General features: G+C 41.7%; 1 long non-coding RNA gene across 2 annotated transcripts in view; it reads left to right on the forward strand.

Annotated features, from left to right (window-relative positions):
* The window catches only part of LOC114486008 (uncharacterized), a 76708-nt gene extending 53344 nt beyond the window's left edge, over positions 1–23364 (forward strand). Inside the window, exons 6-7 of one of the 2 annotated variants that reach the window (XR_008617145.1) lie at positions 13007–13123; positions 20541–23364. This is a non-coding gene — a long non-coding RNA (uncharacterized lncRNA). Of the gene's footprint in view, positions 1–13006; positions 14845–20540 lie in introns of those variants that run through there. The other variant, XR_008617144.1, reaches the window with a different exon arrangement.
* Positions 23365–23409: the final 45 nt, after the last annotated feature.

A 23409-nucleotide genomic window follows, 5' to 3' on the forward strand; every position in this document is an offset into this window, starting at 1 on the left:
CCTTTGGCTTTACTGTTCGCTCAGCTATTCCTGCCAAAGAGCCTGCCCATGTCAGAAATGACCAAGTTAGTTTTGTCCAGGTGGAAGACAGGTGGACTTCATGGATTCAAACATGTTTTAAAGGTCCTTGCGTCTAGATTTTCTAGGCACTATGTTGGCCTCTTTACAACTATGGTCTGATATAATCCCTTTCGAACCATCTTGCAAAGTAGGCACTGTTAATCGCATTTTATTGGATGAGCAAATTGAGGTTAGCTGGTGGCTGAGTCAGGAACAGTACCTAGTTCCATGGTATTCTCAGGGCCCAGAGCTTTTCCACCTACACTGCTCAGGCCAGGCTTATGCAGAGTGTGAAAAGTGAAAAAGTGGCTGGTCCTCCCACACAGCCAGAGGATATTTCTTGATAGGCTTTTCTTTTATTCCTAGTTTCTTACTCATCATCCAGGTATCTGCAGGACTTGGCACAGATATTTCAGTAAATATATGCTAAAAAATAATTATTATAATAACAATAGCAACAAGAACAATAAATACAGACTTTATTGCTTAGTGGGTGTTAGGGACTCTTCTAAATGCTTAACTCATTATAGCCTCATATGAGCTAGATGCTATGAGCTAGATGCCTATTATCATGCATTTGTCACAGGTGAAGAGACATGCTGACAAAGGAGTTAATTAACCTAAGGTTACACTCTTACTTGTGATGGAATAGGATCTCAAAACCAGGAAGATCTCAGTTGTCTATAGTAAAGTAGGATATTAGTAGAAAGTATTATTACATTTATTATTTATCTAAAAGGTATTATATTTATTACTTTTATTATTTTTAACATTGGCATCTACAACTCCAATATGTAAAGGTTTTTCCCCACACCAAACAATTTTCCAATACCAGCTGGGTGTCCTGCAATTCATCTCACATTTAGCACTACCTGGAAATAGTGTAAGATCCCACAGGTTAAGGGCTCAGTCCTACGAGACCGCTGCTTGCCCCCCCACCTCAGGTGCCAGTCATAATCCAGGTTATGACCTGTGCTTCTGCTCTAGTTTGGAGGTTCCAACAACCCCCTCCTGGGGTTCGAGTAATGTGCTAAAGTGGCTAACAGAACTCAGAGAAACATGGTATTTACTAGATTATCAGTTTATTATAAAAGAATATAACTCAGGAACAGCCAGATGGAAGAGATGCACAGAGCAAGGTGTAGGGAAAGGGCACAGGGCTTCCATGCCCTCTCCTAGAGCGCTACCTCAGTCCCCAGATCACCAACCTGGAGGATCTCAGAACACTGTCTTTGTGGGGCTTTATGGCTACTCTATTGCATAGGCATGATTGATCAAATCATTGGCCATGGGTGATTTAACTCCATCTTCAGCCCCTTTCCCTGGGGTAGAATCTGAGAATAGAGTCCAGGTCTACCAAATCCATCCCAACTTACTTTAATTAAATAATAACGTCATTGAAAGAAAGAAAAATCTAGAATAAATGCTAACCCAGACAGATGCTAAAGAACAGGTGTCACCTGGGACTGTCCCAGGCAAACCAGGATGCATAGTCATATTCCCTTTAAGGCCCCTTCCAAGCCCCAGTGACTCCAATCTGATGATAACTCGGAGTCAAACAACTGCTCACCTCACTGTAATTCTAAGAACTGACGTCTACAGTTGCTGAGTCTTCCTTACTAGTAGCCAACTTCCATTTGATCTTTCAGTATTTATTAAGCACTTGATAAGTAAGAGACACAGAGCCATTTTCTTGCCCTCAAGAAACTCACAGCAGAGCAGGAAAATCAGGAAAGAAAGCCAACAGTTAGAGTATAGTTCACTGGGTCTCATCACCATTTTTTAATAGGTCTCCTCCATATATATATATATCTATGATGTTTGTAAGACCCAGCATAGTACCTGGTATCTGGTAGTCATTCAGTAATATTAATTTAATAAATGAATGAACAAAGTGCTATGATAGAGGTAAACCTGGGTGACATAGGATTACATGGACAGGCATCTAATTGAGATAAGAGGTGAGAGAAAACTTGTCAAGGAAGTAAAACGTGAGCTGAACTTGAAGGGCAAGGAGGACCCAGCATGCTGGGTAGGACAGGAAAGGGCCTTCTTCGCATCAGAGAAAATGTATGTAAATGAATAGACATGGGAAACAGCAGATGCTTGGGGAACTTCAAGTTGTTCTGAAGGACTGGGGGGCAGGGTGGAGGCATGGCAAGAAATGAGGCTGTGGGAAGGGCCAGCTAAAGTTTAGGAATATGGATCACTCTTAGTCGTGAAAAAATCAGGGTTGCTTTAGGACACCACTCAGAGGTTGCAACTGCCTTTCTGAGGATCTAAATCTTCAGTTACACCTAAGATTCCCTGGTCCTGCAGAACAGTGATGCAGTCGAGAGAAGAATCCAGAATCAACCTGGCTATTAACTCTTGGAAAGAAAAGGATCAGTCCCTTCCCAAGTGCAGTGGTAGTAAACCTTTTATAGGAGCTCAAGGCCACATTCATCTCAGCGCTGCTATTGCATTTGGATCAGATATAATGGCGGGCCTGCTTCACAGTTCTCAACCTCTATCTGTGAAGAAAGAGTTGAAGTAATTAAGTGATTTATTAAATTTAAAAGTAATAAAAATTTATATGAATTCTTTAGATTTTCCCCCAACATATTCCCTGCATAAATGCCTTGACTTTCCAGTTTACTTTGGGAAAATCCATCCCTTCCAAGGAAGAAAGTTTGGCAGCTTGCGAGCAACTAGCTTCATTGGTGATTACAAGCAATGGGAATTATTTGCAAGTTTGTGTGAAAGTGTACATGGGGGTGGAAGAGATGCAGAGGAGGTAGCATAAGGCAGAGACTGACAACATCTGTCTTTTTGACAATACCTTTGTTCACACTTTGTTCACATTTCTCTGAAATATCACTAGCATGTTTTCCTAGTGTTATCTCTTGCTTAGACTATTATGAAAGTTCCCTTGTTAGAATTTCCATCTCTACTGTCTAACCATCATTATGGGGTTAATTCCCATAAAGCACAACCCCATTTCCAATCCCACTTTCAGCCTCATCCCCTATCATCTTTTATCTTCACCCAACTTCCACCCAGCCAGACTGACCTAATTACTGTTCTCCAAACATACCCTGCACTTAAACACTTCCATAGCTTTGCTCTTATGGTTCTGCCTATACGGTCCAAATTTTGCCCACTTCAGGATGCAGTTAAAACTCTTTGAAAGTTTCTCTGATCTCTTAGCTAAAAGGTACCCTTCCCTCTTCTCAACTCCTGTAGCAGTTTACTTATGCTTTTTTGGCACTTAACACTTTTGCCTTATATTAGGGCTATTTACATATCAGGCTTATTTTGCTTACCTTGAAGTCTGTGTATCACCCATGTTTATATTTCTTTGACTTCCTATCACAATGCCAGACTCATGATGGGAAGCCAGTTAGTGATGAGCCCAAGGTGTCTGGAGACTTCCCTATGCCAAAGAGGTGTTTAAAGCTGATGGCATTTCTCAGCAGAGGTAGTCAAGCTATTGTGCCTCTTTCTTCTCAGCTCCTGGCTTATGTGGTACTCAAGTCCCCAGCTGGGGACACCTGTGCCAGTTGGGACCAGCTGAGCATCTAGCTACATCCGTAGAATGAAAACACCTAGGTGGGGGTATAGCTAGATGCTCAGCTGGTATTTCTCCTTAGCTCAAAATCCTCCAGTGGTTTCCAATCTCACTCAGAGTAAAAGTCCTTACAGTTACCTCCAAGGCCCCTGTCATCTGGCCTTGCATCTCTCTGGCCTCATTTCTCACCACTCTGCCTCCCTCACTCTCTTCCAGTCACAGAGGCCAGGCCAGGCACACTGCTTCCTGTTCCCTCTTTCTCCTTGAACAGAGGAGGTGCTTGTCTTACTACTAACTTTGCCTTAAGTAGTTGTAACCCTGGGAAGTCTACCCACATTTCTCAGGCTTCTGGGTGGGCTTCTGGGCATTTGTACCACTTATTAGCTATAGTCTGCAGAAGTGCTTTGGTCTTGTTTCTTTGTTCCCTCAGTAAGAGAAACCCTACATCTCTAGGCCCTTGGATTTTCTGGATTCTCTGCAGATAGTGTCTGGTGTTGTGATAAGCACAGTGGGAACACCTGTTACAGTAAAGGAGTATTACTTTTTAAAACTCTGCCCTATTCTAGAAGGATTTTAGGAAGATTATAAAAAGGTAGTTTTTAAAGTGAGAAAATTAATTAAAAAGAAAAAGCGATGTAGAACAAGTAGATGGTTAATGATTAACATAGAAAATGATAAATGTAAAACATGAAGGCCATAAGATCCTGTATATTTGCTGCAGATCTGACTCTGAGCTTCCTAGAAATCAGAAAAAATAAAAGAGGGAAAGATAATCAATTACAGGAGTCACAGGGTCTATTAAGAACAAATCAGTGCTCAAGAGGAGCATCTCTCTCCCTGTGCCCTAAGAAATTTCACTCTGTGCCTTCTGTAGAGAAGCATCCTGCATAATACAGACAACAATGTCCTTAAGAATGCTGAAACACAACAGCAGAGTCTGGGCTTGATATAAATCTGGTGATCGGCAGCATAGCCATGTGATAAGGAACTGCTGTACAGACCAGTGGTTTTCTCCTGCACCTTACAACTTTAGCCCAACAAAGCTTTCTAGGGCTAATACTCAATGATGTCGGCCAGGAGTAAACGTTTCAAGGAGCCAGAACAATATACTGAAATCTAGCAAAGCTGTGGTCTTTGTGCATCTGATACCGAAAAATGAAGGAGTCTCAGTCAAAATCTTAGCTCTCATCATTGGAACCAGGAAGTCAATGCAATTCAAACTTGACAGGTAAGGAGGGAAGTCTTATAACAGCTGTTTCTTAAACACCTCTAGTCAATGTAGCCATCATTCTGGTTAGTGCTGAGTACCTTAAATTTATCTGGGTACCCAGAACTACAGCTTCAACAATGCACTGTGGGTGGCCTTTGCTCCAGACAGAGGTACATTCTCATCACATAGAGGAAAAGGGTACCATCTTGGTGTAGTGCAAATAAATTGACAGTGGCTGTTATACTTTGAACCACATTCAGTAGTCTCCAAATGATTGAATCCAGAATAAAATTAGGAAATGCTTTTATTAAAAGTTAGTTACACTGTGACAGAACAGGGCAGTCTCTTTATGCAGTAATAACATCATTACTTCTCCAACAAACATTTATGAGCTCTTGTGTTGTACATAAACTGAGAAGAGGAGGGTAATGGTGGACAAAAGCACTGGACCTGAGTATCAGTGTTAGAAAACTCACGGTCTAGCAGGGGCAGTTGAGAAACTCAGCCAAAGCCCCCGTGGCCATACAGCTGTGTCTGGGGTAAGGCTTTGACTTGATACCTCCCCATGGCTTTCTCAGACACTCACATGATGCTTCACATCTAAGAATCTCATTCTTGTTAGCAAAGCCCACTTCCTCTATTCAAGGAGAAAGAGGGAACAGGAAGCACAGTGTGCCTGGCCTGGCCTCTGTGACTGGAAGAGAGTGAGGGAGGCAGAGTGGTGAGAAATGAGGCCAGAGAGATGCAGGGCCAGATGACATGGGCCTTGGAGGTAACTGTAAGGACTTTTACTCTGAGTGAGATTGGAAACCACTGGAGGATTTTGAGCGAAGGAGAAATACTTGAATGTTATTACTGAAGGATGCCTCTGTGGCATCTGAGGCTACTGTTTTGAGGATTCACTGTAGTGAGGTAAAGGCAGGATCAGGGTGGTTGGGAGTGATTTGGGATAATTCTGGTGAGACTTGGGAGAGGTTAGGGTGGCCATGATAAGGTACAGTGAGAAGGAAGAGTGCACAGGATTGGGGCACAGAAATGATCAGAATTGGGCTTCAAGAAAATTGATCTGGTAGTAGAGATGGACGAAGGAATGTATTGATAGTAGAAAGAAATTGGAAGTCCTGAGACAGTATTTCTCAAAGGTGGGCCACAAACCACCTACATTTGAATCACCTGCAGAGCTTGTTAAAATACAGATTCTTGAGTCCCTGACCAGATCTACAGAATTGAAATCTTGCAGGAACCTTTGTGAGGTCTTCACTAGGGTATTCTTTTGAACACCAGAGTTTGGGAACTACAAAGAATCGAAGTCCTTAAAATTGAAAATCAACAGAATTTCAAGTCCGAAGAGAATAGATGAATGAGAATCAGAGGATTTTTTTCCTTCTAAAATGATATTACTTACTAGCAATGCTAGAATCTACCATTTTGGTACAGGTACTATGTGCTAGATACAGTCCTAAATAATTTACCCACATGTCAGGGAAAAACTGTGTCTAGGAAAGTGTTTTGCAAGCAACAATACCACGCCCACTCCCATCCCTCCCATGGAAGATGAGTGGACCCTAAGGAGTCCTTAGCTTGCAGCATACCATGGGTATGGAGTTGCCTATTAGAAACTGAGAAGGTATGGCAATACTCTGTATAAGAAAAGGATGGAGAGGAAACCTGGGATAGTCCAGGGTAGGGCTGGAGCCTTAGCTGGGAGTAGGAGCCAGGGAGAAGGGAAGAGGTAGATGCTGGCCCTGAGGAGGAATGGAGAGAGAGGAAAGACAAAGTGACAAAGGCCCAGAGGGGACTCTTGGGAATTGGCTGAGATGTTTAAACAGGATTTTATGAAGCTTTGTCAGACAGTCTCTTTCCCACCACCTCCCCTATCAAGTCTTTACGGATATTATCTATTGGATCTGTTTTGGGGCAGTGCTGTGATGTGCCGGGTTCTGCTGTGAGGGGAAAGAGACTAAGAACAGAGGCTGCCCAGTCACCTCCAGTTTGCAACCTCATCAACTCATTCAAGCTAACAGCAACGTCACAGAGGTTGTCCACTTTGCCACCCAAGACTGTCCTGCTCGCCTCAGTCTCCCATGTGAACCCCTTCTGGCTTTTACAGAATCTGTGTGGTAATTTATTGTCTCAGTGTTTTCCAGGCAGAGAATCTGGAATTAGATTCACCCACAGCAGCTGCTGATTTATCACAGGATCTATTAGAGTCTCGTCCAAATGTTGATGTTCCTGACATGAAGCCGTTTAATTCAAAATTGGCTCAGCTGGAAAATTAGGTTAAGGGTTTTTATAGCCACAGTACAAGGCAGAAATTTTACCCTTTTTTATAAACCCAGGGTGCTAGTGGTACAAACCACAATTCAGAGAAGTTTCAACTCTGGACCAGACAGTGTTACACTGTACCTGGAGAAAGGCTTAAAGGTGGGAGGAAAGTTCAGTGTTTTTACCCGGAGAGTTACCACTGGGGCCTCAAGAATGGCTGCTGGGAGCTGTAAAGAAACTACAGATGTGTGGGAGCCTCAGCAAAGCTCAGGTGAGAAAAGGGGGCAACACCCCCACCACCACCACCGCAAAGAGGGAGCATGGGCATTTGCTTCTCCACTCTGCCCTCAGAGCCAGGATCATTGCTGCAGATTAACTGCCTGCCAGATCAAACTTTCCGTCATTAGGTGGTCTGGGTACCTGTCAGAGCCCCTGACCTATATAGTGCTGTGTAAAAGTTTCAGAGCCCTCACCTTGTGCTGGAGCCCTGCCAGGAGGGGCTGACTGGTAGTGGCTACTGCTGTGAGGGGCAGTTAACTGTGGTGGAGCGTGGCAGTACTCAAGTTTCTATTTGTCGTCAAAAAGTCAGGCCTCCGATGTGAAGTTGAACTCGGGAGTGAGACAGACACCAGGGTGGAAGCCATCTTCATCTGGCCAGTGAGGCCCCCTCCCACCTTGGTGGTATGCTGCCAGACTCCAGGCAGTCAGCAACTCGGGGGAGGGGAGCCTCGGAGAAGCACAGTCTCCCTGTGTTTAGTGCTTGAAGAGAAACACAAACAAACTGGAACACATTCGGGGAAGAACATCAGACCTTATGATAGGAGGGGCAGAGGTGGCTGGAGAAGAGAAGTCTTGGTTGAAATTTCAGGACAACTAGGTGGTCAGGGGTAAAAGATGAGACAAATTATTTCAGATATCAATGATGTAAAAAAGACAGTGTGACTTGTCCTGGGGCTTCAAGGAGGAAGTCAGCCTTCGGGAAATGGAAGCCACAGAGGTAGATTCTTGGGAAAATTAAAAATAATAATAATGTCATTCCCTGTCTCTAGAACTGCCTTGATACCCCTCAACACATGTGCCAAATGGGGAGCAGCTTGAAGCATTAGATGGGGATTTTCCTTAAAAGACCTTTAAAGTCCCTCAAATCTATAATCCTAGACTCAGGTCTAGTCTTCAAATGTTTTCTACCTTTTATGTGAAACTGTCTAAGCGTCACTCTAGTCATTTGATCAATTAAGATAGTAAAACTCTTTTCACTGGAATATTGAGAGAATGTAAAATCTTTCAGAATGACAATGTCTAAATGCAAAATATGTGTTTTTCATTTAATTATATTAAGGGACAAGTTAGGCAAATTATGCAAACTAAAAGAATTGGGTAGTATGGATATCTAGAAGTATTTACCACAATTCTACATCCAAGGAAGATTCAAGTTCCTGATTCTTTCTCCCTTGAATTTTTTTTTGCATCTGGATTTGTTTATGCTGGGACAGATGCCCACTTCCTAACCCACAATTCTTCATGGTAACAAGCCCATCACATCCACATGGGACAAACGACTTCATCCCAACCTAGACAGACTAGTGAGTCAGAGGTTGTTTTCACACACGGGTTGAGTCTACCAGAAACTACCATCCTCTACAGAGTACGTATAGTCAAGCTGTATCTTTATTTATTGAAGCGTTAAGATGAAAATGTTGACTCTAGAGGGAATCACTCATTATCCAGAAGTATCATCCACACTTGCCAAATATCTGGATTTGGTGGATAAACATCTGATGGTTCAACTGAATTTTTCTTTTTCATTTGGATGTTTTGGTATCATGTAGACCCAGCTTCAGTCAAAACTTGGAGAAAAAAACTTGGCAGAAAAAAACCAGAATGATTTAATGCTAGCATAACAGTCTAAAAAAATGAGTATTTTTCACTTATGATTGTCATGACGTGAGAAGACACTGGGGAAAAAAAAATTTTCTAAATAAGTCAGTGAATAATGACCAGGCAACAGAAAATAGTGAACTAAATTCTTATACCTCTTGCACAGTTCAGGCAAATGATTGATAAGTTAGGAAGGCAAAAAATGGTTCAAAGTAAGATGAATTGTAAATAATTTTTGTGGGTATTTGGAAATCCTCAATGCACAAAGATTAGCAGAAAACCATAAACTACAATGTGAGGCATGAAAAAGTGTATGGAAGAAACCACTCATAATATTTTGAAGGCTAATGAAGAATGGAAAAGAATCCCAGGAATTTTTCTAAAAATAAATACTATTAAACCAAGCTAGGAAAGGCGGAAAGGGATTTTGAACATTATTCTTCATTAGAACATGGCTCTTCAACTGTTGAAGATGGATAAGCCCCACCCCTCTTCAGGCCTCTTAGAGGCTCGTAGAAAGGGAGAGGGCATAAGTCCATGCACCGTGACTGCATCTTGGGGAGGATGAGAAGATGGGAACCTTAAGTGCTGGTTTCTCCCATATCCTGCCCTGCCAATGGCACATTTAAATTCTCTGGGCCAGTTTCTTCATCCATAAAATGGGGGTATTGGATAATATTATTTTAATAATATCATCCAACTACAAGATGTTAAAATCCACAAGAACTGAGCAAATGCTAGATAAAGAAGCAGCGTTTAGAATTTTTAACTGCATCTGCGAAGTGATGTTTCTGACTAAAAGGCAGAGGCAGCCTTGGATCTGAGTGCCAGAACAGGCATTTGGCTGTGAGGTAATAGGTAAAAGACATGGGAGAAAGTCTTTAGACTTAGTGTTTTAGACCCAGTGTTTTTTAAAAGAGATGAATAGAACATGCAGATGGTATCAGGCTAGAAGAAGGAGACCCCAGTGTGGGCAGGCACTGAACACATGAATGATATAAAGAGATTATCGAAATATGGGTAGAAAAAAGTAAAATGCAATTCAACTTTGAAAAATGCAAAGTAATGCATTTGGGAGCAAGTAACCAGAAACACCTGAGTTTGCAATGTTTCGTGGCAACCAGATTAACTCGAGACTGAATCATCATGCTAGTGAATAGAAGATGGGTGATCTCTCTACCCCAAGAGGAGACCACACTTGGAATTCTGAGTTCAGGTCTCTCTCTTTGAAAGTAAAGGATGAGAAAGAAAAATGAAGAGGTCAGGAAAGTGCAAAACTAATAATTAGGCAATTAAAGGTGGTCAATTTAAGACGAAGATTTTAAAATTTCACAGAATGGGCTGGCTGGTGTCGGGCTCTGATAGGAAAATAAAGTCTGGTGGATCCCAGTTTATAAACTTTCATGGAATCAGGGACTATTAGAGAAGGAGGGGGTCTTAGAAACCTACTCCATCCCTCCCACGTTTTACAAATGAAGCCAACTTAAATAGTTCAAAAAAGGGTGTAGTTGATTAAAGTGATTTCTCAAGCAATAGAAGTAAATTTGAAAACTCAGGAGCTCTTGGTTATTAAGCCCTTAACCTGCCCATTTCTGAATGTCGCGTCACTTTTGATATCTCCTTATCTTTGAGCATAAATTCATTCTTTGTTCTGATGCCTTTCCCCCAGGTCCCTCTCCCTGGTCTTCCTTTCTCTAATGAGTACCCTCCCCTGGCCCATGTCTCTACCTATAATATGTACCTCTTCTTCCCTCACAGAGGAGATCTGGAGTCACCCCCACCTCCAGAAACCTCTCTCCTTCAAACAGAATTAGTTTTCCTTCCTGTCTGTTCTCTTGAGGCTTTTATTTCTAAATTTCCACTAAGGCAATGATCATACCGTATCGCAAGCCCCTGTGTGCAGCTCCTGTGGTCATATCCCTACATTGGATGGAAGGGATGGTGTCTTAGTCATCTTGGTGTCTCTGTTGCTTATCGCAAGGCCTGAGATAAGCAAACATCTTTTCCATGAACGTTAAATGAAAAAGTAGTTTGTTTCCACTCTACCTCTCACTTCCTAAGTTTCTTTCTGTTTCAAGGCAGAGCGATTTGGGGAGGTGATGCATGTGGTCTTTCCACACTGTTAGTATTGATGTTAAAATGCCTCACTCGCTCCCCTCAGAAACCTGATGCTTTATCAGCAGACGTCCTTTCCAGAAATCAGATCTACCCAGCCCATCAAAACATAACCACTCTCCCACAGGCACAACTGATTGGCCAATTCTGTCATTTAGTCTTTACTCAAATGTGTTTTGTGTAACACTGTATTTCACCTTATCTCTCCACTAAAGGAGGGTTCCATGGTGAAATAAATGGGAAATAGTTAGTTAAACAAAAGTAACTTGCATTCTCTTACTGTCCTTTGTCTCATGAATCTCAAGGCTGGGGATCGAGCAATTTGATTTCAGAACTCTTTTCTCATGAGGCATCTTCAGGGAGTCATGTTTTGTGGAAAATTCTTTGAGATATGTTGAGTTTCTAGACCAGGCAATCATGCCACACCTTCTTGTAGTGATGTAAATAGCCAGTGCTTACTGTGTGTCAGACTCTGTTGCAATGCTTTATATGTATTAACTCGCTTAATTCTCACAACTCCATAAGGTACAATTATTATTCCCATTTTATAGATGAGAAAAAATTTGAGGTATAGAGGTTAAGAAATTTGCCCACCATCAAACAGCTAATAAGTGGCAGAAGCAGAATTCAATCCCAGACCTGACTCCAGTGTCCTGTACATGCAGCTAAAACCCCACTGCCTGTAATTGTAATCCCATGTTGACTTCTGGGTGCTACAGAATGAGTCCAAGTTCTTACGGCATGCAAACCATTTAACTGTTTGAAAACAACTAACATTCTTTCTGAGGCCTCTCTTCTCTGAATCTTCCAATTCTTCAACCATTCTTCAAATGATGAGGTCTAAAAGTCTCTTACCTTCTTGCTGATTGGCCTCTGGATCACCTCTGGGATTCTGTGTCATCATTCAGTTTATGCCTCAGAACAGCCAGCCTGATGTGGTTCCACCACCACCAAGAACAGCAAACTATCGTCTCTCTCTAGAAACACATTTGATTTGGGGAGTTTTATTTGTGTGTTTATTTGGGGTATCCATACTGTGCCACTGGCCCATGTTTAGCTAAATAATAACTAAACCTTTGCAAAGCATGGGTTTGGGGAATATTTCATGAGATCCTTTTATAAGTGGCAGAAACAATTAATAAGGAAAGACTACCCTCAACTAAAACTGTCTCCACTTAGGCAAATCTGCAAGTATCACATCGGCCTCACACGGGACTTTTCCTAAACCTCACATTTTCACAGTTAGGACCCTTCATTGACCACCTGGAAGCTGCAGCCAGCTTTTCAGGAGGGAATCATGAGGAGGTTCCAGTGACAGCATAGGAAGTGTGACTTAGTAAGAGGAACTTCTTTTAATAATGTTTCCATTGACTTAATATTAAACGCAGTGTGGGAAAGAAGAGGAGAGAAGGGAAGAAGGGATTTTTTAAGTTATGAATTAAATTATACAGATACAGAGAGATTTGTGCACAGCCAAATGGACACTTGGAAATGTAGCTCTCTCATTCCCTTAGAATTCCTTAGTTCAGAAGAGCAGACCATGAGGGGTCCATCACCTGGATGGAGTGGTCAGGCCTCACTTGAGTGGGAATTTCCTCACTTGACAGATGGGGATTGAGTGTCTGTTAGCTAACATTTTTCCTCTAATTACTAATTATACCAGAGAAAGGGGCTTTATGACCAGAGTCCTGGAAATGTGAAATTTGATCAGTAGAGATTTGCAGTAAAGATGGAAGATTGACATGTGACGTCAGACAGCTGTCAAGGAGGCCCATCAGGCCAGGAGGTCAGCAGCTGCTCACAGCGGATTTGATAGGGTTGGGGGAGAACCCAGGAAGGGGGGATCAGAAAAAGATCTGGGAGAGGAGAGATAAGGAGAACCATGTTAACAATTTTGCTTCCCTCTCCTCCTCTTTCTGTCATTTCAGATAAGAACATATTAATCCTCTGAGAGCAAGGCTGTAGCCAACAGGTGGCAAGGCCCATTCCTGCACAGAAGGCAGCTGCTGGGAGCGAGAAAGGATGCCAGGAAAAGAGAGCTTCAGGTGGGAATCGTACAGAGCAATTCACCCTCACCCTGAAACACGCCCCACTCCACTCGCACCACTCACAAAGGAGACCACAACCCCGAAGGTCGTACACTCAGAACATTCCCTAGAGCAGTGATGCTAAAAGGGTCATCCAGGGACCAGCTTCAGTGGAATCCCCTGACCTTCTGGTTAACAATGAAGATGGCTGGACCCTATTCAGATACAGAGAATCTGAATCTCTGTAGGTAGGCTAGTCTACCTCCCCAGTCACTTTCTCTCACATCATCCCATGTGTTGTCTTTGCACATAAATGATGATCTGAAGTGGTATCATCCATTTATTTGTTTCCTGTCTTCCCCATGATAGGAGATGTTCCAAAGGAGCAGGGGCTCCCTGCTCAGAACAGTAACCTAGCACATAGCAGGGGCTTCATAAATATTTGTTGGGTGAGTGAATAGGTGAATTGAAGGGAGATGGGGAGAAAGAAAGGAGGTTTAGAATGCCTGCCCTGGTGAAGAAGCCAAACTGAGACTAGTTCCTATGCTCTGAGATCCTCAGGCAGTATGAGTGAGGGTGGCAGCCAAGGGACAGGGAGGTTGCTCCCCACTGGGGTTAAAACAACAATGGAACAATGACTGAGGCTCTTACACGAGCAATGAGCCCTACTAAGCTTTACACACAACAGCCTCATGCAGGGAAACATCTCCCCACAGCTAAACATACGTTCCCCACCGGCCCCAAGACAGAGTGTGGACCACCCCTTTGCACTTTTATTTCAGAAGAGCCCTTAATGCACACCTGTCATTATTCTTAAATTGTCCCTACGACATCAATAGGAGGACAGCATTGCCACCCTTAATTTGTGAGGCACAGAAATAAATGCCCTAAAAGTAATGACAAGGTGCTGTAGGTCACAAAACAGTAAGAAAGGGGAAAAAGAAAAAAAGAAACTGAAAATCTGATTTCCCTGCCTCATAAACCAACGGTATCTCGCAATCCAGGTACTTCCTACATTTTCTTTGATGCTTATTCTTGAAGCCACTGTGGTTTTTGCAGTAGGTAGGAAGGGGAGACATTAGCACTACACCATTTTGAGTAATGCACATCGTACTTAATCTACTTGTGACCCTTTTATTCCCACTTTTATACAATAAAGTTAATATTGATAATACTGTCTATGAAGATGACTAGAGTACTCACCAATATAGCATATTAAATGTAACACCGTTTTTATATATGCTTTCTTAGAACCATGTTCTATTAAATCAGTCTTTAAAATCCCCACTCCTGTATAATAACCATAGTCTTCTCCTGGTTTGAGAATCTTACATATATTGTGAAGGTAGAGAATCACAGCTCCGAAAAATCATGTAATCTAAGTCCTCTCCTCCTTATCACGTCTTAAATAAGGAAGCAGAAGCCCGGGGATTTCACATGGCATGGGGTGCAATATGGACAGCATTCCCATTTCTTGCTTGCTAGACTTTTCGTGGGAACCCCAGTGCTTAGCATAGCTTTGAGTACCATGGCAGGGCCCAGCTGTCATTACCTGATATTTGCTCTTTTCGCTATTGACTGATTAGACAGAAAATCCCTATGACACCGAGGCTTTGGGTGGCCTTAAAAATGTCTGCATGTTCTTTTGCCACTGTACCAATGTGCCTTTGATCCTCCGGGAAGCTATGCACACACAGAGGCAATGAGTGTCATGGCAGCTATAAGCTCATGAGGGCTATATGGGGACTCTTACTGGGTAGAGTGTATAGACCTAACTGAACAGCTAAGGGTGCTTCTAGAAAGCTGTGTAAGAAAGGCCTCCCACTGTAATGGTGGGAGAAGGAGGTCCCAGCCTTGCTCCTGGGAGGGAGGTGCTCACCCCTTCGGCACTGCACTGGGTCTCCCACAGCAGCTCTGAGAGCCATCACTGCCGTGTCAGTCCCAGTGTCATCGTGAGCCAGGAGAGGATGAAGAAGCCGGCTGTGAGCCGGTCTTCACTCACTTGCCAAGGGAAAAAAGATTAACAAGCATTTCCTGACACGGAGCAGAGAAGCCTTCCGAAGTTCCAAAGACTCACGTGGCATTATTTTTCTGGTGGGGCTTGAGTGCTTTGGCATTCATGGAGGAGTTGGACTCCCAAGTCTTCTGTGTTTTATGTATATGTTGTCAATATATTTCTGAGAGGTAAGCAGAATCAAAGACTATCATCCCTTTTCAGGGATAGAGCAGGAGTGTCTTTCCCCCTTCTCCATGCAGGGAATTCCTCATCCCTCAAAATTCAGCTAACTGGTAATACCTCTTGGACATCTTGTCAGACTCCCCTGCTTAGTCTCCCGGAAGCAGTGAGTCTCCTTCCTTTGTGCTCCTGGAGTACCCTGCATACACCTTAGTGACAGTCCTGGACTGTGGGGCTCTAATTATTGACATTGAAGTCAATTTCCACAGTAGACTGTGCTCTTCTCCAGAGCAGGGGGCAGGTTTTCTTTATCTTTGTAGACCCTTCCCCTCCCCACCTACCTACACTCTAACCCACCCTAAGTCCAGTTTTTAAGAATGGCATGTCAAAGATACTAGAAGAACAGAAAAGAGAAAACACAAGGAGGAAAGTTAAGTGGCTTACCCAAAGTCACACAGCAATTCAGCATCAGAGTTATGACATTTAGTGCAGTACTCAATTCTAAACTAGGCTGTCATCATGCTTATTTGATTGTCCACAAAGAGTGATGCATATTTTTAAGAATAATTTTACTGCTAGAGAAATGAAGAACATGCAACCTAGGCCAGTTAATTCTTAAGTATGATTAGACAGTGGCTTACAGGCTCCATCTATGTCTTAAATCAGGATCATTTTCAGGTCTAATGGAAATTACATGGTGGCTTTAGCTTCACAAAGAAGGAACTCCAAGTTAATCAGCCTTGGGAATGCCACCATCTGAGATGCCAAGGCAAAAACAAAGGAATGCAATCGATTAAGAGTCTCCCTTCAAGAACGTTCCAAGGCTACAGGCTGCTGACATGAGATTGGACTGGAATGCTAGCCACAGGCTTAGTTGCTTTGCAAAAGGCCACAGCTGTTGCTGTGGGGAGAAGCAGGGTAAAATCCTGTTTTCTTACTTTCAACTTTCTGCTGACCTTGTTAGAGATTGTTTCTGAGCTGCCTGGTGCCCATGCCTATCCCAAATGGTCCCTTCTCTCGTGTCCTGTGTCTTGTCTTTGCTTTTCATTATATTCCCGGCACTTAACAAAGTGCCTGGAATATGGTAATTGCTCAAGAAATATCTGTTTGACTAATTAATTAAAGCACCAAAAATAGAGCATTAATAGGCAGTGGTAGTTCTCTGGGACACAAGAGAGATGCCCCTTCACTTTTTCAACCAAGCTTTCCTTTGGCCCTTTCACTAGAATATAGGAACATGAAGAAAAGAGAAATAGTATGAAAAACATTTTAATTTTGTCCAGCCTATGACTATGTCTACTCAAACTTTCCCATTCATATTCCATGACCAAATCAGCTGTTTGGGGCCTGTTTCCTTGTTGCTGTTTTTTCTTCTATAATGACAACCAATTTCTGAGTAACTAATGAGTCGCCATACATCTGCAACCTCTTCTGGCCTTTGAAATGGCTAAAATGACCTAACACCTAGCAGAAGAGTGGCACGAATAGGCTTTGCAAGAAGTTGGGCCCATGGGGTAAGATCTAGAGAGTTATTGGCTTAAGTGGTCTTAGGCAGTGCCTGTGATTGGAAAATGAAAGGAAATAGAATCCCCTCAGAATCAAGAATAGCTAGGCCTTGCCCTAAAATAAATAGACTAAGGAAGCATGGGAGGCAATGGCTTAATCCGCAAACCTGTTCTCCTCTTATTTCACTTATGTTTCCAAACATTTGTCTCTGCCTCCCCTCAGTAGCCTTAGACCCTAACATGTTTTTAAGACTTTAAGCAATGTAGATTTGTCCACTTTTTTATCTTTAGAGAATAAATGTGCTTTCTGTATGTATTTCATAAATTTTGGCAATGAAAAAGGCCAGGGAGTTAACCCCCTGACTGACCACTGTCAGTCTTTCTTATTAGTGTCTACAAATTAGACCCTCTCCTAGTGACCACTTACTTTCCAAAGTCAAAGCCTTAGGGTTGCCCATGCTTTTTTGTGAACACTTTACTGACTACAGCCAAGGGGTTACTTTATTCCTAGGAATATGTTTAGGTTCTTTCCATGTTCTATAGATTGTTTTCTCTTGGTTTGTGAACTTTGGATCATTTGAAACTTATATGCTTCAGACCATTTACGCTCAACTCATAGGTCACTCCATAAGGTCCAGTTGATGTCCACCAAGCATTTTAGGGAGAGTGATTTGCCTTTTTGCCAAGGGAATGCCAACCAGAATATGGGAAGGTTTGAAACACAAAGCACAAACAAAACTTTTGCAGGAGAGAGCAAAATTTCTCTCCTGCTTTGCCTACTCTCTTCCCCTCCTCCACACTTGGCAGCAGTAACTTAGAGTCATGAGTTATTTTGTGCCATCTACTTCCAAGCTAAAATATGGGTGTGATATTTTAGCCTTGAAGCTGCCATTCAGAACCCAGAGTGAAGACTCAGCTATAGGTGGTGTGTATCTACCAGGTGTTCTGAAACATGCATCTGCTCCTTGCCTAGGGCCAGTGTCATTCAGAGTGAGGAGAAAAACAGCCCAGGGAAGTAAAGTTGAAATTGATTGAAGTAAATTACTCCTAAAGCCTTGATTCTCCCCTCCTTTGAAGGCAGTGGTAAATTTGGTTTCCTTAATCCAGGTGGTCCTCATATGTCCTAAATTAAACATAGTGAGAATGGGTTTTTCACAACAACTCTACCCTGACTAATCTACCTGGGTTGCAGTCCCTGTGTTGTGTTTCACCCAGTGGAATCGACAGGGGCAAGCAAGCCTGCAATGTTGAAGTACAATTTCTTTCTCCTTGTTGGAAGTAGGCCAAGATTGTGAATGTTAATCACCCAATTCTTGTAAAAGGTACCAGGGAGCCTTTATTAAGCACAAATGGCCAGAGCCTCAGTTTTACACTTCATCTGTGAGGCTTTGTCAGAGGGAGGTGGAAGTTCGAAACTAATATTTATACAGTACCCCAAGCTAGAAGTAGAAATTCAGAGCCCTGCAGTTGTTGATCTCACAGACTTGAAACTTGATGAAAGACAGGATTTGAGTAATGGTTTTCCATTGCTTTTGAGGTCAAGTCTAAAAATCAAACATTTCAGAGAGCGAATGCCTGTCTTTAAATGTCTTCCCTGCCTAACGCCATCCTCTTTGCTCTCATGCTGCTGCTACCCCAGGATTTGGAGTTCCCATCTGGGCTTCTGTCTTGGGAGTACAGTCTTTCTTGTCCTTCCACTTCCTGCCTACTTTGAACACATTGATGGCAACATGAGCCTAGGACTTATAACTTCTTAGGTTACTTTATAGTAGGTGGGAAAATTATAGGGGTCCAACCTCTACAGATAAACAGAATAAGTATAGATTGTAACTTTGTTCTGCTTAGTTGTGTTTCTCTAACAAGTAGCTTAAGCTTGTGAACTTATATTTCATTGTCTACAAAATGTATCTAAGCCATATATCATATAATTATTATGAGGATCAATTGACAAAAAGTTAATGATGGACTTTGTAAATTATAAAGTATTGTATGAATGTAAGCTATGTATTATTATTGTAGCAATTTATTACTATTATTTATTATGCAGAGGGATTCTTGGAGGGTATATATATATATTTTTTTTTTTTTTGCGGTACGCGGGCCTCTCACCGTTGTGCCCTCTCCCATTGCAGAGCACAGGCTCTGGATGTGCAGGCTCAGCAGCCATGGCTCATGGGCCTAGCCACTCCGTGGCATGTGGGATCTTCCCGGACTGAGGCACGAACCCGTGTCCCCTGCATTAGCAGGCGGACTCTCAACCACTGCGCCACCAGGGAAGCCCGGGTATATTTTTAAGGAGTATATTCCTTTTCTCCAAGTTTCTATTGTTATTATGTCCAAGAAAGGATTAGGAACCATTACAGTTCCTGCAGCATTCAGTAGAACCAGGTGAATGTAAAATATTCTTGTATTGTTGGTGAAGTGATGGTGAAAATATTATTTATGCATTATGATAAAAATATTAAATATTCTTTATTTACAAGGAAGAGATGACCCCAAATTACAAATTGTTAAAGTGGCAGAAATCTTTTAACAACAAAGAATAATCAAAGTCATCAAATATATTCTTTATGCACCAGAGTGTTATCCTACTCTATAGAGTTTTAAATAGGAATTCAGAAGATTAGTTACTATTAATGTTTAAAAAAGAAGCATATAACACCCTAAGGATTTTTTCATTTTTAACTGAAGCTTTATTGTGGTATAATTGATGTACAAAAAAACCCTGTACATATTTAATATATACAATTTGATGAGTTTGGACATAGGCATACAGCTTTGGAAAGTAAATGGTCACTAGATGAGATTTAAATTTGTTTTTTCAATAAAAAGACAATAACAATCACTAATGGTGATTAGTCATAAGGTTAGTCCTGGGCTCCTTTTCGCTAATATTTATGACATACGTACAGAAGGTTCATTTCTTCTCTAAAGATAAAGTGGACAAGTCCATAGTGATTTTTATCTCCATCAACTGTAGTTTTTGAACAATCCCTTAGAAAATATCTACTTTCCTCTGTAAGTATTTTGCTCCCTTACTAATTTCTTCATTTTTTTATGAACCCCCTAACTTGAAATGTTCCTGCAAGTCACTTTGCAGTGTGTTTTCACCAAGCCTACAAAAATGACATTCACTAATTTTGTTTTGGCCTTGCCTACATTCACCTGTGCCACACCCTTCTGCTGCTGCTACTACTACTACTACTACTAGGAATTTCTACTTCTCTGTCCTTTTTTTTTTAAAATTGCAAATCGAATAAAAGTGAACATCTATTTACAAAACATTCCCTATAATTATAGGTTCATAGTAAAGCAAATCCAGGAAGAGCTAGAAAGTAGTGTAGAAAGCTTTGAGAATTGAGATGAAGCATAGGAGACATTACTGTTACATTTCTTCTTCACTATAGACTGAATAAAGGTCTAAAGATTTCAGCTGTTTCCTGAATATCATTAGACTTGGTCTGATTTCTGCATCAACATGAGCCTTTAGCTTTAGATTCCTTGTCATTTAAGTCAGTGTTAAATGTATAGGAGTTTGGCCATAAAGAAGGAGCTGTGTCCCCTTTATATTTCAAAATAATTTTTCTACCAAAGTTGGGGAGTGCATCAGGACCTATTTTCCCAAGCACAAAATTCTCAGCAATCATTAACTGAGGGAAATGAGCGTTCAGGAAATGTTTCTTCTTTTTATAAAATTATCTGAAATAAAGATACCAAAATTATTTTCATAAATATCTCTATTTTTTTTATTCAGTCAACAAATACGTACATTAAAAGTTAGATGATGATTGGTCCTATGAAGACAGAGCAGAGTAGAGAGGGAGAGAGAGAGAGAGAGAGAGAGAGAGAGAGAGAGAGAGAGAGAGGAACAATTTTAGACACAGAGTACAGGCAAGGTCTCTCTTCTAAGGAGACAACTGAAAAATAAAGACCTGAAAGACATGAGAGAAAGAGTTATGAAGATAATCAGCAAAAGAGCATTAGAGGGAGAGGAAATGGCTCCTGCAAAGGCCCTGCAGCAAGAGGGTTTGTGGCATGTTGTAGGAACAGAGAGAGCCCATGCGAAGGGAACAGAACAGTCAAGGGGAGCCTGGGAGACAGGGCGTCAGAGAGGTGTCAAGGAGCCAGATCGCATCACACCTTTAGGTTGTGGGAAAGATTTTGGATCTTCTCTGAGTGAGATGAGATGCTAGTTAAGGATTTGCCAGGCCATGGGGGGGAGATGGACTGACAAGTTTTAAAAGTAACATTAAGGTTATAGAACTGATCATTAGGGACAAGGATGGAAGCAAGGTAAGCTGCAGAAGACAACCTCACTAGTCCAAGGGGTAGAAGATGATGGCTTGGACCAGAGGAGATGCTGTGGAGGTGCTGAGGTGTTGTTGGATTCCAGGTATATTTGAAGGAAGAACCTTCAGGAAATTGCTTTGAATTGGATGTGATATGATCGAAAGAGAGGAGATAAGCATGACTCCATGGTTTTACCCTGAGAAACAGGAACAACATTTATGAGATGAGGAAGAATATAGAAGGAACAAGGTTGGAAGGCAGTTTAAGAGTTCTGTTTTGAGCCAGTCAAGTTCAAAACGTTATGGACATCCAAATAGAGAAGTCTATAGTTCAGGGAAGAGTCTGAGTTAAAGTTACAAGTTTGGGAGTCATCAGCATAGAAATGACTTTTGAAGCTAAGACACTTCAAGCTAAGACAGGATGATATTTTACTTAAGAGTTGAGTGTAGTCAGAAAAGACATCTAAGAGAATTTCCTGGTGGTCCAGTGGTTAGGACTTGGTGCTTTCACTTCCTTGCACCCGGGTTTGATCCCTGGTTGGGGAACTAAGATCCCACAAGCCGTGTAGCACAGCCAAAAAATATATATATATATATATATATATATATATACTAGAAAAAGAAAAGAAAAAAAAAAGACATCTAAGGACTGAGCCCTGGAAACCATAACATAAAAAGAGGTAGCAAAAATCAGGAGAAACAAGCAAAAATACAGAAAAGAAGTACTAGACAGCGAACAGAATAACCAGACCAGAAAAAAATTGTACCAGAAGCCAAGAGAATTCTTTCAAAAGTAATCATGTCAGATATACTGATAAGTGAGAAAGATGAGGATTGAGAAGAGCCCACTTGTTTTGGCAAGGTGAGGTCATAGCTGAACTTGGAAGAGGCTGTTTTGGTAGAGTGATGGGGCCAAAGCCCAACTAGAGTTGGTTGAGAGAAGTCCAAGAGGATAATAAATGGAGGCAGTGAATAAGGACAACTCTTTTGAGGAGTTTTACTGTAAAGGAGCAGAGCTGGAAGGCAGTGTGAGGCCAAGGCAGGGTTTTGTTTTGTTTTCGACAATGGAGTACAGTATTTAGCTTGTTTGTGATGTGAATAGTTTAGTAGAAAGGAAAAAGTAGATGATATAGAAACATACAAAGGATTTCAGGAGAGGTGCTGTATTATGCTGCCATAACAAAGTATCATACACTGGGTGGTTGACAACAGAAATTTATTGTCTCAGTTCTGGAGGCTAGAAGTCTGAAATCAAGGTGTTGGTAAGATTGGTTTCTGCTGAAGACCTCTCTTCTTGGCTTGTAGATGGCTGTTTTCTATTTTCTTCACATGATCTTCCCTCTGTTCCTGTCTGTGTCCTAATCTTCTCTTATAAGGACACCAGTCTTATTGGATTAGGTTCCACCCATATGACATCACTTAACCTTAATTACCTCTTTAAAGACCTTATGTCCAAATACAGTCACATTCTGATTCTGAGGTACTGGGGTTTAGGACTTCAACATCTGAACTTTGGAGGGACACAATTCAGCCCATAACAGATGCCCTTGGGTAGATGAGAGGGGATGGGCTGAAGTGCATATATAGAAGGTTTTAGCATATCCATAAAAAGAGGCTGGAAGGAAGAAAACATGGGAACAGATATACAGAGTTTCCTTGGTTTAGTGTTTTCTTCATGAAATAAGAAGCCAGGTAATGGCCAAGAGGGAAGTTGGAGGAGATGTTGGAAGTTTAAGAAGAATGGAAAAGAGGTAAAGCAGTCATCTAGGAGAGTGGTGGAGTGACTGGTAAAAGGAAATAGAGTAGACTTGCGGGGCAGCACCAGGACCCACCTGAACTAAGTTGCCATGGCTTAAATGTGAGCTCCATACATGAGATTGAGAGCTTTATTCTCCTGTTATGTTCAGCTTCCTGGGAATGATATGGAGTAGAGATTTTAGTTTAATTAAAGTTGCAGTTTTGCTAGATGAGTATGGTGATGGGAGAGAGGAATGAAAGAGCTGAGTTTGTGTACAAGGTCGTGATTATGATGATGAACTATGGAATCAAAGGTGGGAGGAAAAAGAGGAGATAAGGAAGGATGACTGATAGTGCAAATGGAGTAGGATCCATAGGTTTGTAGCTTTCTGTGGAATTGGGGAACTATTGGAGACAAGAGACTAGATAGAGTGAGTTTAAAGGATAGGAAATGCTAGTCATGGAGAGGAACGCTTGAAATGAGATCTAGAGTAGCTGCAGTTCTTTTTCTTTTTTTTTTTTTTTTTTGCGGTACGCGGGCCTCTCACTGCTGTGGTCTCTCCCGTTGCGGTGCACAGGCTCCGGATGCGCAGGCTC

Source organism: Physeter macrocephalus, chromosome 4, assembly GCF_002837175.3.
Source record: "Physeter macrocephalus isolate SW-GA chromosome 4, ASM283717v5, whole genome shotgun sequence".
In the NCBI taxonomy this organism is placed as follows: domain Eukaryota; kingdom Metazoa; phylum Chordata; class Mammalia; order Artiodactyla; family Physeteridae; genus Physeter; species Physeter macrocephalus.